This window comes from Schistocerca nitens, chromosome 5 (assembly GCF_023898315.1).
Source record: "Schistocerca nitens isolate TAMUIC-IGC-003100 chromosome 5, iqSchNite1.1, whole genome shotgun sequence".
Classification (NCBI taxonomy): domain Eukaryota; kingdom Metazoa; phylum Arthropoda; class Insecta; order Orthoptera; family Acrididae; genus Schistocerca; species Schistocerca nitens.
This window is the reverse complement of record NC_064618.1, coordinates 343,212,174-343,228,157: the sequence shown is the minus strand read 5'-3', so window position 1 is coordinate 343,228,157 and position 15,984 is coordinate 343,212,174. Positions and strand designations below refer to the sequence as shown.

Sequence of the window (15,984 nt, the reverse complement as noted above, 5' to 3'; positions counted from 1 at the left end):
TCTATATTACGAATGCAACAAAATGGGTGCTATGTAAATCAAATAAAATTATGAAAAGTGCAGCTATTTAAACAGAGGAAAAACATACAGAACTACACAGGAAATCGGTATTTTAGTAGTATTGTTTGATATGATATTTAGCACAGCAAATATATTTTAACACTTTCATTGTATCAAACATTTTTACATATAATTGATGTTATCAAAGGTTATACTGTTGTAATTTCAATATTACATAATGCTTACATACTTAATTAACTATATTTGACATGTTATTGCAACTTCTTCATTGTTATAGGTTGATGTTCTAGGTCTTCCTCCAGGAATACTTCATGTTCTTGGTCTTCCTCCATGATTACTCCTGTAATCTGCCAAGCCCTTTTTCCTTCCGACAACTGTAGAGGGATGAATATGAATGAAACTGCCATGCATTTTTATTTATTGACCTGTAACAAATAAAATAATAATTGAAAGAAATATCCAATTATCTTCTCTCCATAAATTTTATTTACATGTGTGCCTTTCTAACCTCCAACAAAATGCAACAAAATAGATTCAAATGCATTTGACATTTTAACCTTTCGTCATTTTTTCGCATGTTACATGAAGACTCTCTCATTTCATCTAGTGACCTATTTGAAAAACATGTGAGAAGAGTGTGAAGTTCATATATCAGATCATTATTTGTTTTGTGTGGAATTTTTCCAGCATACAATGTCTCTACTGTTTCTACCTCAGTTTCATGCTTTATCTCACTTGTGTCCACTGGTTAAAAAAAAGAGCAGCATTTAACACTATGCCAGTTTGGACCCAGGCATAGGCCCTATCCAGTTTTCAGGAGGCTCATCGCCTGTTGCTGAAAATAATGTTCTATATACTATCAGTATCGATTACCTCCATATGCAATGAAGAGCCAAAGAAACTGGTACACCTGCCTAATACCATGCAGGGCCCTGCAAGCACGCAGAAATGCCGCAACACGACATGGCACGGACTTCACTAATGTCTGACGTAGTGATGGAGGGAACTGACACAGTGAATCCTGCAGGGCTGTCCACAAATCTATAAGAGTACGGGGGGTTGTGGATCTCTTCTGAACAGCACGTTGCAAAACATCCCTGATATGCTCAATAATGTTCATGTCTGGGGAGTTTGGCAGCCAGCAGAAGTGTTTAAAATCAGAAGAGTGTTCCTAAAGGCACTCTGTAGCAATTCTGGACAAGTGGGACTTTGTGTACTCCTGCTGGAATTGCCGAAGTCAGTCAGAGTGCACAATGAACATAAATGGATGCAGACAATCAGATGGGATGCTTACATACGTTCCACCTGTCAAAGTCATATCTAGACGTATCAGGGGTCCCATATCGCTCCAACTGCACAAGCTGCATACCATTACAGAACCTCCACCAGCTTGGCCAGTCCCCTGCTGACATGCAGGTCCATGGATTCATGAGGTTGACTCTATACCCATACACATCCATCCACTTGATACAATTTGAGATGAGACTCGTCTGACCAGGCAACATGTTTCCAGTTGTCAATAGTCCAGTGTCGGGGTTGATGGGCCCAGGCGAGCCATAAAGCTTTGTGTTGTGCAGTCATCAAGGTTACACGAGTGGCCTTTGGCTCCAAAAACCCATATCAATTATGTTTAGTTGAATGGTTAGAGCTCTAACACTTGTTGATGGCCCAGCATTGAAATCTGCAGTAATGTGCGGAAAGGTTGCGCTTTATCAATGCAGAATGATTCTCTTCAGTCGTCATTGGTCCCTTTCTTGCAGGATCTTTTTCTGGCTGCAGCAGTGTCGGAGATTTGATGTTTTACCGGATCCTGATATTCGTGGTACACTCGTGAAATGATCATATGGGAAAATCCCCACTTCATCGCTACCTTGGAAATGTGTCCGATCGCTCATGGGCCGACTGTAACACCATATTCAAACTCACTTAAACCTTGATAACCTGCCATTGTAGCAGCAGTAACTGATCTAACAACTGCGCCAGACGCTTGTTGTCTTATACAGGTATTGTCGACTGCAGCACCGTATTCTCGCTGTTTACATACCTCTGTATTTGAATACACATGACTATACCAGTTTCTTTGATAATTCAGTGTAGTTCTCCAATGAGCGTCGAGTATTAGCCCAGTCTATCTGTTTGCAGATCTGTCCCATGTTGCCCTGAAAGCAAATACTAGCAACCACAGTAAAATTTTGAAGCCTATTTCCAATGCTTCACATGTTTCTGATGGAGTTACTACAATTCTCAGTGGTAAGCCTCCACACTCATTGCGTATGACTAACAGAAAAACTCTACTATCATAATGGTTCAGAGGGCCTTCATAATCCCTAACAATCATTGTGGATGCAGCTTTTATTTTGTAGGTGTATTTTCGCATCAATGGTGAGCAAATGCTAAAAAAGTACATTGCTATAACAATGATAGATTCCAAACATCTGAAAATGGTATCTTACCGTATCGCACAATTGTCATCTTTCACAACCATCTTAGAACACACAGTTCCAACTTCAATATTACACTGGGTGGTTATAATTACAATCTCCCTATTTAACACGTTATAAGACGGAAACTAAGTACTGTATGAAGACCAAAGTTGGTTTTGTTAATGTCAAGGACATGGGGAAGAGATATAATGAATAATCAATTCAATTGAAACACTTTTAATTTGTTGCTATGATATATCATACCATTACATACCGGTACCATTACAGGTACAAAGGAGGCTCAATGTGGCGCCCATTAGAGTCCAGAAGAGTCTGAAAGTGCAGGATTACATTCTGCACAGCAGAACGATGCATATCCATAGGTGTCACCTGGTATGTCTCCAATCTCTGTTGTAGGAGTTCATTTTCTTCTTGAGATCTATTGATCTATACTGCTCCTTGAATAGTTTTGTTTATAAACTGACAGCAGAAATCATAATCCGGGCTCTTACTTCTGTCAGCAAGCACTAATGGGTACTCAAGAAAATTAAATTGGCTGTCAGTCCTAATACATTCACGTGCAATTGCAAATGAATCACTCTTTTGAAATAGAGAAATTAGATTCTCTTTAACTTCACTTGCTGATTCTCTAAATCTTAATGCAACATCACTTCCAATGCTGTGCTGATGATTCAGCATCAAGTTTACTTCACATGGCATTTGATTATAGAACTGTGGTTTTTTATAAACTTTGCTTGACACTTATCATGTAGAGTATGGATTGTGATTGTAATTTTTTGTTGTAAAATTGGTGTTTTTTGTCACCTCCCAGATCATGAATTGTTTCAGTACATGCGCTATGCTGACAGACCAATCTTTGATTAAAAAAACTGTAATTTATTGATGCTAGTTCAGTGTACCTTACTGAGAAAGTCCTGTGTTGTTTTAGTTTTATCTTTAAATTGTGGTACCAAGTGAGGTAATGCAGTGGACTTGCATTCAGGAGGATGATGATTCAAATCTACGTCTGGTAATACAGATTTAGGTTTTTCTTCATTTTCCTAAATTCCTTAAGACAAATGCTGGGATCGTTCCCTTGAAAGGGTACAGCCGATTTCCTTTCCGATCCTGTCTCTAATGAACTCATTGTCGACAAAACATTAAACACTAATCTCTTTTTCTTCCTCAAATTGTTCCAGCCACTGCCTAAATTCACCTCTCTATTTTTATCCATTACAAAATTTAAGCTTCTTAGTTGTGGCACATCACTAGCACTTTTCTGAAGATCCAGCACATACGTTTTACATTTTGGGAAAAATTCCTGTTGAGAAAAAATAACATTGTGTATTAATAAAATGACAAAAGTAACGTTAGAAAGAAAACAATAGCACAAATAGTTTTATATTTTCATAGCTACTTCATTCTGTTGTTCATCCACAATGTTCTCACTAAATGTAACCATGCAGAATTCGCTGTGTGCTTCAAACAGGCAAAAACATATTGAGAATACAAAGCACATGTAACTAACTTTATAAAATAAAGTTGCACATGAGTGAAACTTAGTGCTTCTCGACTAGCCTTCCAATTCTGCTTTCTGTTGATCACTTGATTAGAGTTCAGATGGGATTATGGAGATATTACTAGATCTCGTTTTGGATCTGGGCTACATTGTAAAGTAGCAAAAAACAAAGTTCAGACTATTGATCAAGATATTGTATCTGGTTTTCTGTACTCCGGCATCAACTCAATCAAGAAATACAAATGAATGCACAGTACTGCAATATGTAACGTGCTATACTAAACACAGTGGAGCATATGGCCTCCAGCAGGTGCAAGGTATCAGACATGAATCTCTGTTGTGTCTGCAAGTGGCCTCATGGCAGTCAACATGGCAGGCAATACCTGGTTGGAGATAAGACCTACACTGTGAATAATTGAGAACATAAATCGATGAAGCTATTTTAACCAAACAACATTTTAAAAGTGACAAAGTCAGCTTTACCGAGGGAGAAAATCGTTGTTTTTTTACATTATATGACACACAAAAAAAAATTTGAAGATTAAAACAAACAGGCTCTGGTGTTCTGTATTTATATGGTTTCGCTGACAAATAAACATCAATGTTTTGAAATGTTTGGACGATACTTTTTCTGTTGTTGCAGTTTATCAGACAGATTTTATCAAGTACAACCTCTACGAAGTTTGTTTTGAACATTAATAATCTTACATTTGCTCGTTCCATAATTTTGTTATTATTCTGACTTTTTGCAACACATATGATACCTGTTAAGCAAACTTTCACAGTTCTGTATGGAGTAAGTGACAACGGGTTGTTGATTCATTTAGTGTGAACACACCATCATTTGATGGCGATGTCACCTGCCATGCCTTTCAATTCTGTTCAACTGACATCTACTGTGAATAATTCTTAAAAAAGATATACAGTCTACTGTACACTCGTGCTTATTCAATCTGCTGCTCCAAATATCTTTCTTACATTTGCAGGTAATACTGCACTCATCTCTGTAGTGAATTCAGATTTCTTTGAAACACCTTATGATCTGTTCCAGATTTTCAGCTTTATCATTTGAAGTGCTGTACGCATCACTTTTTTTATGAATCCAGAAAAAAAATTGAAGACGACTAAGAGCATTTTATCTTGGAGGTCAAGTTGCAGTCTGTGCATGACATGTTCATCTTGAGCCATTTGGCGAGTTAGATGTCGTCTTGAATGAGATACAGAATGTACATGTACTCCATTATGTGTGCACCTAGTACATTCCCCAATGTTATACACATTAAGATATGCCATAGGTGACTGAGTTGATTAAATGAGAACTTAAGGGCAAAGTTTACATTTAAAATACATTTGTATTAACAAGAACAATATTGCATACTGAAGTAAGCTGTGGCTCATAACCATATTCACATATGTCAATCAAGCCAGATGTCACGTCTCCCTCTACCCTATCTGAATTGCATAGCTGGCAGCAGTATTGCCAGCACATGATTATTTTTTACCTGAGATCAACACCCAAAACCTATCAAAATTAGATATCTCCATATTTTCTTGTAAAAATAAAAGATAAAATTAAAATTTCTTTTAAACATTTCACTCATTACTTTGTTTACAAGTCAGATAAACAGTTAAAATCTACCAAACTTGGCTAAAATAAAAAAATATGTTATTACATCACTAGACCATATTTTAACACAACACTAACAATGAAAGGTAAACATATTTACTCACATATATTGATTAAAATAATAAAATTCATATACATTGTCCCCTGCCTTTTCTTCAGTTGAGGGGCAGGGTTGTTTCACTCCTTGGTTTGCAATCATCATGTCAGTTTGCTTCAAAACATGCTCTGGTGGGATGTAATTATGACAGAATTTGTTCCCACATGTAAGACTGGCCCATACAATGAGAACTACATTTACCACATTGGTTTTAAGCTTATTTATGAGGGAGGTTTCCACATTGTTTGGCATACTAAATACTCTTTCGATTTCAGCATTTGATAAAGGTTAGATCACAAGCATCATAGCAAAATCTGAGAGCTCCTGAAATGTGTTTCAGGAACGGACGTATTTATATGAAGCGACCTATCAACAAAGTTGTATTATATTAGCGACATTTTTGCATTATACAGTAGTTAATTTTGACCAATGAAAATATATTTTCCTTATTTCTGTTTCAGGTAACTGAAATTCCTGAGTTAGCGGGATTATACTTTCTTTAAACACCCTCAAATACTGTTCTGGTGCTATCAGAGACACTTTTTGCAAAATTTTGACATTACTTGGCAGTCGCAGTAGGAGCTACTCTGCTAAGCAAAGTTTTTCGGTTTCTGCGTTAATTTTATGTTCTTTCATCATATCTACCAGTGTAGGCTTCATGGCCAAGATAAATATTATGAGTCTTGTATTTTCTAACAAGTACCACTAGAAAATCCTCCCTATGACCAGGGACAACTTTCTGTCTCGTAAGACCAACAATAAGAAAAACTAACTAGCTTTGAATGGTGTGCAGCACTTGAATGGTATGATTTATTGACGATTTGACATTGTTCTAGAGGTGGTCTAATAAACATAAGATAAAGGTCATTGATGACATCAGAGTACAAGCTTTGTAATAGTTCAGCTGTATAGCACTTACTCTGATCTGGATATTTCAAAATGTGTCTTAAGTTCAAAGTACTGATTCAAAATGCGATTAAAAGCACCGATCTCCAGTCATTTTCTGTCTGATTAGTGTACAATTTTAAGGTGCTCAGCTCCATCATTTATTGCTTTTAAACAAATCCCTATATGTGACCAGTCAAGAAGAAAATTTAGAAAATCAAGAATAAGTTCCACGAATTAAAAACACAAGATCCCTTGGCAGCATTTTGGCAGCAGAGAACAGACTTAACTGAGCTGAATGGCAAACACAGGGGATCAACACAAGATTAGCAACCTCATATTTTAGTTTCTGGTAAAACCCATTGGTAATGTTCAACATTACTAAAGCATTTTCGGTACCAATTCCTCCCATTTGCTTAATGTCTAAACCATAGTCTGAAAGTACTGACTTTACTTCAGTAACAAAACAATCAACATTCCTGTATTCAACAATTTCTAACAAGGTGACAATACCTCTTCTTATACAATGCTCACAGCCAGAAATTTGGTTACAGAAATGTCTGTGGATTCATGTATAAGAAGATTAAATCGTCCTTTACCAATATCGTCTTTTAGTTCTGGTTTAAAAGGCTGGTAGAGAGTATTACTAATCAAAGCACTGCACTTTGTATGGCGTAGCTGTAAAAGAGACACATAGCAAGTGCTTTGGAAAAATTTCTTAGTTAGATCTGAAAAGTGGTCAATGGATCTAATTGCACAGTGACTAATTACAAACAACGTCAGAGCAGCTTCAGAAGCTGTCCATTTATACATATATTTGATAGAATAAAAAGACAATTTTGACTGTGGGGAAGATGAAATGGGTTCCATTATTATTAAATGTTTCTTACTTTTTTCATGAAGAAATAAATCTGACATGTGCAAATTCAGGTTGCTTTGGCAATGTTTGCATCATGCACTACTAGGTTCCCTGTGTATCTCTAACAACCAATACGTTCACTGTTCATCATTTAACAATTCTCTTCTTAAATGTTGTATATACTACTTGACATTCTTTTCTGACATGTTCAATCAGTCGTTTAAAAAAAACTAGACAGTACCCAGTAGTTGTTAACAAACATGCAATAACACACTTCAGTATTGGAACACTGTACTAATGTACTGCACTCACCATTCAGAATTCCAAAAACTAACTCAAAAAACAAAGAATATTTTTGTTAATGTGCTGCTGCTGGTGCTAGAAGCATGTATCATATCTTTGCATACAAGAGAAATTAGAGCCATACGTCACTGCATTGTTTGATTTGCTGTATTTGATAGTAATCCGAGATTTTTTTTACTGTTAGCTCTATTTAAAAGATAGCCGCACACATTGCTCAACAGAAAGGAAACCAAAGCCGTTACTTTTAGTCCAGTTTCCGTTTATGTTCCAGAGTAACCAAAAGTGCCAGCACAAAGATGAAGAACGCAACCGCAGAGAAGGCTGTGAGACCAGCGTCAGGCAATAGCGAACTGACCAGGATGTCACCACGACAGGAGCGGCCTTTACAAGAAGAGAATATAAGCGCCGCTCCTGCCAGTCATGGGCGCACAGCATTATCACAGAACTACAGCTCATGTCATGTAAGATGAAGCTTCCGCGCATAGAGTTGGAGCAGTGAAGGGATGAGAACTGTGAGTGTGCGGCAGCAGAGAGCGAGCAAGTCCACATTGCCAAACTGCATTGCTGCGGACAACAGTCAGGCTCATTTGCATGCAGCACATCGTATTACACATTCAAATATATGAGGGGAATAGCAAATATGAAACCAATTTCGATCAGTCGTCGTGAGACGAATATTAACTCACGTCTTGACTATGCTGCGTCCACTGCTCCACAGATTTACTCAGTGTGAAGTCTGGAGGCGAGAACAGCTGACACGGCTTTGTGAAAACACGAAGCACAATATATCTCTAACGATAAAATCATTGAAACTGCTTGCCATAATTATCATTTACTGCGATTTGAACTGTTGTTTTTGTTGTTGTTGTGGTCTTCACTTCTGAGACTGGTTTGATGCAGCTCTCCATGCTACTCTATCCTGTGCAAGCTTTTTCATCTCCCAGTACCTACTGCATCCTCCATCATTCTGAAGCTGCTTAGTGTATTCATCTCTTGGTCTCCCTCTACGATTTTTACCCTCCACGCTGCCCTCCAACGCTAAATTTGTGATCCCGTGATGCCTCAGAACATGTCCCAACCGGTCCATTCTTCTGGTCATGTGCCACAAACTCCTCTTCTCCTCAAATCTATTCAATACCTCCTCATTAGTTATGTGATCTACCCATCCAATCTTCAGCATTCTTCTGTAGCACCACACTTCGAAAGCTTCTATTCTCTTCTTGTCCAAACTATTTATCGTCCATGTTTCACATCCATACATGGCTATACTCCATACAAATACTTTCAGGAACGACTTCCTGACACTTAAATCTATACTCGATGTTAACAAATTTCTCTTCTTCAGAAACGCTTTCCTTGCCATTGCCAGTCTACATTTTATATCCACTCTACTTCGACCATCATCAGTTATTTTGCTAACCAAATAGCAAAACTCCTTTACTACTTTAAGTGTCTCATTTCCTAATCTAATTCCCTCAGCATCACCCGATTTAATTCGACTACATTCCATTATCCTCGGTTTGCTTTTGTTGATGTTCACCTTATACCCCCCCCCCCCTTTTCAAGATACAATCCTTTCTGTTCAACTGCTCTTCCAAGTCCTTTGCTGCCTCTGACAGAATTACAATGTCATCGGCGAACCTTAATTCTCGATGGATTTTAATGTGTACTCCAATTTTTTCTTTTGTGTACTTTACTGCTTGCTCAATATAGAGATTGAATAACACTGGAGAGAGGCTACAACTCTGTCTCACTCCCTTCCCAACCACTGCTTCCCTTTCATGCCCCTTGACTTTTATAACTGCCATCTGGTTTCTGAACAAATTGTAAATAGCCTTTCGCTCCCTGTATTTTACCCCTGCCACCTTTAGAATTTGAAAGAGAGTATTCCAATCAACATTGTGAAAAGCTTTCTCTAAGTCTACAAATGCTAGAAATGTAGGTTTGCCTTTCCTTAATCTTTCTTCTAAGATAAGTCGTAAGTTTAGTATTGACTCACGTGTTCCAATACGGAATCCGAACTGATCTTCCCCGAGGTCGGCTTCTACCAGTTTTTCCATTCGTCTGTAAAGAATTCGTGTTAGTATTTTGCAGCTGTGATTTATTAAACTGATAATTCGGTAATTTTCACATCTGTAAACACCTGCTTTCTTTGGGATTGGAATTACTATATTCTTCTTGAAGTCTGAGGGTATTTCGCCTGTTTCATACATCTTGCTCACCAGATGGTAGAATTTTGTCAGGACAGGCTCTCCCAAGGCCGTCAGTAGTTCTAATGGAATGTTGTCTACTCATGGGGCCTTGTTTCGACTTAGATGTTTCAGTGCTCTGTCAAAGTATCGTATCTCCCATTTAATCTTCATCTACATCCTCTTCCATTTCCATAATATTGTCCTCAAGTACATCGCCCTTGTATAGTCCCTCTATATACTCCTTCCACCTTTTGCTTTCCCTTCTTTGCTTAGAACTGGGTTTCCATCTGAGCTCTTGATATTCATTCAAGTGGTTCTCTTTTCTCCAAACGTCTCTTTAATTTTCCTGTAGGCAGTATCTATCTTACCCCTAGTGAGATAAGCCTCTACATCCTTACATTTGTCCTCTAGCCATCCCTGCTTAGTCATTTTGCTCTTCCTGTCGATCTCATTTTTGAGACATTTGTATTCCTTTTTGCCTGCTTCATTTACTGCATTTTTATATTTTCTCCTTTCATCAATTAAATTCAATATTTCTTCTGTTACCCAAGGATTTCTACTAGCCCTCGTCTTTTTACCTACTTGATCCTCTGCTGCTTTCACTATTTGATCGCTCAGAGCTACCCATTCTTCTTCTACTGTATTTCTTTCCCCCATTCCCGTCAATTGTTCCCTTATGCTCTCCCTGAAACTCTGTACAACCTCTGGTTTAGTCAGTTTATCCAGGTCCCAACTCCTTAAATTCCCACCTTTTTGCAGTTTCTTCAGTTTTAACCTACAGTTCATAACCAATAGATTGTAGTCAGAGTCCACATCTGGCCCTGGAAATGTCTTACAATTTAAAACCTGGTTCCTAAATACCTGTCTTACCATTATATAATCTATCTGAAACCTTCTAATATCTCCAGGGTTCTTCATGTATACAACCTTCTTTCATAATTCTTGAACCAAGTGTTAGCTATGATTAAGTTATGCTCTGTGCAAAATTCTACCAGATGGCTTCCTCTTTCATTTCTTACCCCCCCCCCCGCCCCCCGCCCCAATCCATATTCACCTACTATGTTTCCTTCTCTCCCTTTTCCTACTCTCGAATTCCAGTCACCCATGACTATTAAATTTTCGTCTCCCTTCACTACCTGAATAATTTCTTTTATTTCATCATACTTTTCATAAATTTCTTCGTCATCTGCAGAGCTAGTTGGCATATAGACTTGTACTACTGTAGTAGGTGTGGGCTTTGTGTCTATCTTGGCCACAATAATGCGTTCACTATGCTGTTTGTAGTAGCTTACCCCCACTCCTATTTTTTTATTCATTATTAAACCCACTCCTGCATTACCCCTATCTGATTTTGTATTTATAACCCTGTATTGACCTGACCATAAGTCTTGTTCCGCCTGCCACCGAACTTCACTATATCTAACTTTAACCTATCCACTTCCCTTTTTTAATTTTCCAACCTATCTGCCCGATTAAGGGATCTGACATTCCACACTCCGATCCGTAAAACGCCAGTTTTCTTTCTCCTGATAACGGCGTCCTCTTGAGTAGTCCCCACCCGGAGATCCGAATGGGGGACTATTTCACCTCCGGAATATTTTACCCAAGAGGAAGCCATCATCATTTAACCACACAGTAAAGCTGCATGCCCTCGGGAAAAATTATGGCTGTAGTTTCCACTTGCTTTCAGCCGTTCACAGTAGGAGCACAGCAAGGCCATTTTGGTTAGTGTTACAAGGCCAGATCAGTCAATCATCCAGACTGTTACCCCTGCAACTACTGAAAAGGCTGCTGCCCCTCTTCAGGAACCACACGTTTGTCTGGCCTCTAAACACATACCCCTCCATTGTGGTTGAACCTATGGTATGACCATCTGTATCGCTGAGGCATGCAAGCCTCCCCACCAACGGCAAGGTCCATGGTTCATAGCGGGAGGGGGTATTTGAACTGCATTATAAGTAAAAATTTAATACACTACAAAATTAACATTCCAAGATGCTACTCCAGGCGGGTGTGAAATGAATGTGTGCAACGGAAATACTGAACGAGAAAATGCAGATTTGGCCCTGTTTGATTACCCCTTGAAGGAGATCTTAGGATCTGTTAATGATGATTATCTCCTTCTTGCTCTTTAAGATACAAATTACAACATAAACATAAATGAATGATTAAGGGAACTAGTAACTACCAAATGATAAATGCTGCTTTCGCTTACACATTTATTCTAGATTCAAACTCCTTTATATTACAAACGTTTATATATCAATGTCCAATGGACATAAAGAGATACAAATGAATTTCCTAACTAATATGATTGATCAATTGCCCAAATCTGCAATGTTTTATGGCTACGCGATCTAATATAAATAACGCGAGACGACTGATATCATCTACATACCAAACACTAGAAGACACTACTTTCAAAGATCATCTACAGTGGTGTGCAACCTCAGTGGAAATAAAATTTACGTGATCACAGCTGTTTAGCCCTAATAAGCTGAAGCAATTAGCAATGTAATCATATGTACTGCATCCATCGCATTGGAATGATGGTTCTCATACACGTCTGCTATGATGGAAGGACTCCAACCACAGAATAAAACACTTTCAAACACTAGGACGGCAGAAGGCGGCCCTCTGATTATTATAATCTAAAACTGTCTTCTCCCCTATGTGTTCTACAGACAAGAAACGCGAACTCCCAGCTACAAGGACGGAATTCAGATAAAGTCTCTATGTGAGTATAGACAGAACAAGTAGTCTCAATCACTGAAAACTGCATACTCAACGACGACTCCCTACCCGGAGGCGAAGTCCAGAATCGTATAAGTTCGCAACAGTGCAGGGCCTAACCGTTCTAAGTATAAAATCTCTTGAGAGCAAAGATCGCAAGTTCGTCTGCACCAACAAAAGCTGATACTGAGCGACCGTCACACCTGGGCGCTCAAAACGGAAGACCTCTTCTCTCCACCGCTGGCTCCCCAGCAAAACTCGGCTTCCCTCCCTTGTAACTGCTTAAGACCAGTCCTATTTTCGAAACCACGGAATATTCTCCTTCTCTGCAGATTCTTCCGACCGCCGACCAACCCATATTTTAGTCTTTTGTCGTCCTGCGCGGGACGTTTGCTAGGAAATACCTATACTCATACAATGGTATGCTTCTCAGAGTAAAAATCCTCGAAAATAACCCAGCCTGCGATTTCCGAGGTAACGCTTCCTCATTCCTCTCTACTGCGTCCAAGATTTTCAGAGTTTCCGAAGCATCATCCTGTTATCCTTCCGGTCCCACCACAATATCGGCCGGCCGCCGCTGTATTGTGCTTCTGCGCTCAGGTGCCAAGACCGTCCGTGTTGGTACTTGTTGTGTGAAGCAGAACCAACACACCTGTGTGAGCTTTTCCACCTGGGGCTTGAGTTATGCCTGCTGTTTCATTTCCACTGGCATTCCAAACTCTACTAGTATAGGCAATCATTCATTATGCCGTTTTGATAATAAAGACACTCCGTCACCTTTCATGCAATAAGCGTTAACAACTATTTACAAGGTGTACGTGACAATGTCAGTCTTCTTTAAATATTCATATATATGAGCTTAACGTCTCCTTGGACAATATGTTGAACATTATAGTCTGCATAATTCAAAGGATACAAAGTCCTAATCAAAAATGCTAGGAAGTTTTCATTATAATATACGCAACTGATATGTTGACAAACACATTTTTTTAAACCACGAGTCTTCAAAACTAAGAAATATTATTACTTTGTTCCAAAGCCTACACAGCAATATCATCACTTCCCTTGTATCGTGAATCTTTATATGGGATGTAGTTCGTGATGCGCCTATGCCACTTCTCTGAACTAAAAATTCCCATCTTAACATATCAGGAACCAACGTCTTTTAAAATTCTTTACATTGACAAGCGCTTACCATTGAAGTCAATTTTCTCCTGCATAACATTAATACGTTTTTGTGATGTCAGGCATTCATCATTCACACGGAGCACTTTAAAACAGCGTTGTTAAACTATCCATTTATGTTACAGATTCGTTGCGATTTCGATGATTTCCAGGCGTCATGAAACTAAGTTTTTATACGGTTCCTACAGCTCTGACACTTTCATTTGCAATTCTCTTTACAGTTATCTTGACGACACCACATGGTTCTGGAGTCCGTTCTTGTGTCTTCAAATGTCAACAGTAGGAGACCTGCTTTCAGTTTCGCGCTTGAAAAAGGTACAAATACGATAAATAGCCCCCGTCATCTGCTTGTGAAGCACTTTTTGCCGTCAGCTGGCTTTTTTTTAATCGCACTTAAACATCTACAGATACACTTTCACACCTATACTGCTACAAGACAAAAAATATAAAAAGCCATTTGAATGAATAATTCGGTTGCCGCGAACTAAGGCAACAGTGCAGCATATAGGAGCGAGATTCTCGCTATCTGTTTGTAAGTCGGTGCTAGCCGCTGGGAAAGAGATCGAATATTATTGGCTGCCAGTGGCTAGTAGAGGGGGATGCGCACAACGGCTGAAAACTGGGCCACCTTCCAACGTGACATGGACTTAAGACCCGGCCTAGCAGAGAGCGCTATGATAGCAGTAGTTAGTGATCCATATCCATTGTTTGCACGGACATTGTCTATAGTGAAAGACATTGAATGTCTGTCTGTCACCCATCGCTTGCGACGCTGTTGTAAATTCAAAGTTAAGTACTGTCAAGTTTCTTTAGTGTCATAAAAAACTAATATGTGATTTGCTTGAATTGTTGGCTCTGAGCACTATGGGACTTAACTTCTCAGGTCATCAGTCCCCTAGAACTTAGAACTACTTAAACCTAACTAACCTAAACATACATCCATGCCCGAGGCAGGATTCGAACCTGGTTGGCAACACTGCGCCGACGCGGACTCTTCGAGTATTTGCTGCACTAAATAATTATAAAAAGCGTTGTTATTAAGCTATTTTTAAACGTGTACAGGTGTTATAAATGTAATATAAGTGTTGTTGAATTAGTGGAAGTGTTAGTGAAGTATAAAATAAGATTAAACGGGGTAAGAAGCGTATTTTTCTTCTCGCGCCTGTAGCACGAATCCTAGGCCTAATTTCACGCGCGCGAATCGTAAGTAAGCAGCGAATTAAACTTATAGATAAACGTTTCCAGTTGGTATAAATATAAGTGTTATTACATTAGTTGAAGTGTTAGTGAAGTGTTAAAGAAGATTAAACGGGGTAAGAAGTTTATTTTCCTTCTCGCGCCTATAGCACGGATTTTAGGCTTAATTTCACGCGCGCGTATCATAAGTAAACAGTGAGTTATATGTAATCACCAGTTTTTTTATTCAGTACTCTTTCAATTTATTTATATCTGCCTGAATAGTTTCTAGGGTCCTTTGTTAAGTTTTAGTCACTACTTAAATCAGCTTATACGATTTCTGTTTTTACCATGAGTGAGAAGTGTGTGACATGCCGTAGGATCGTTAGTTCCGGGGTATGGTGTGATGGGTGCTGTAGTTTCTTTCATTGGGGCGAATGTAGTGGCGTGGGAAATGGGGACATAAATGAGGCTCACCAGTGGTTTGTAGGATCTGTAGTCGAGATAGGAAAATACTGGAACAGGAAGGGAAAATTGCAGCTCTTCAAGCTGACCTAGACAAGGCAAGGGAGGATCTGGACAGGTTAAAGAGGGAGAAGGGTGAACAGAGGTGGGAAGTGGCAACAGGTAATAGGGGGAACAGGCAAAGGAGAGCATCAGACAGCTTTGTCATAAATCTTGAAAATAGATTTGACCTGTTGCTTCAGTCAGAATCGGATGAGCCTCATGTAGCTGAAGCTGTAGAAAGGGCACAACAAGCTTTCAAGGACTTGAAAAAGGTAGGGAAATTTGTAAAGAGAAAGAAAGTTCTGTTGTTAGGTAGTTACCATGGTAGAGGTGTTGGCCAACTACTGCAGGAAAATCCAGGTCCAGAGTACCAGGTCACAAACTTTTTCAAGCCTAGTGCAGATCTGGGTCAGGTAACAGAGGATGTAGGTGTTTTATGCAAGGATTTCACAAAGGA

The 15,984-nt window shown here is 39.0% G+C and overlaps 1 protein-coding gene across 1 annotated transcript in view; it reads right to left on the bottom strand.

Annotated features, from left to right (window-relative positions):
- Positions 1-293: 293 nt before the first annotated feature.
- The window catches only part of LOC126259473 (pyruvate dehydrogenase phosphatase regulatory subunit, mitochondrial), a 161,555-nt gene continuing 145,864 nt past the window's right edge, over positions 294-15,984 (bottom strand). The window contains exon 16 of the mRNA XM_049956309.1: positions 294-446. The gene's annotated coding sequence lies outside the window, so the exon portion shown is untranslated. The remainder of the gene's footprint in view (positions 447-15,984) is intronic.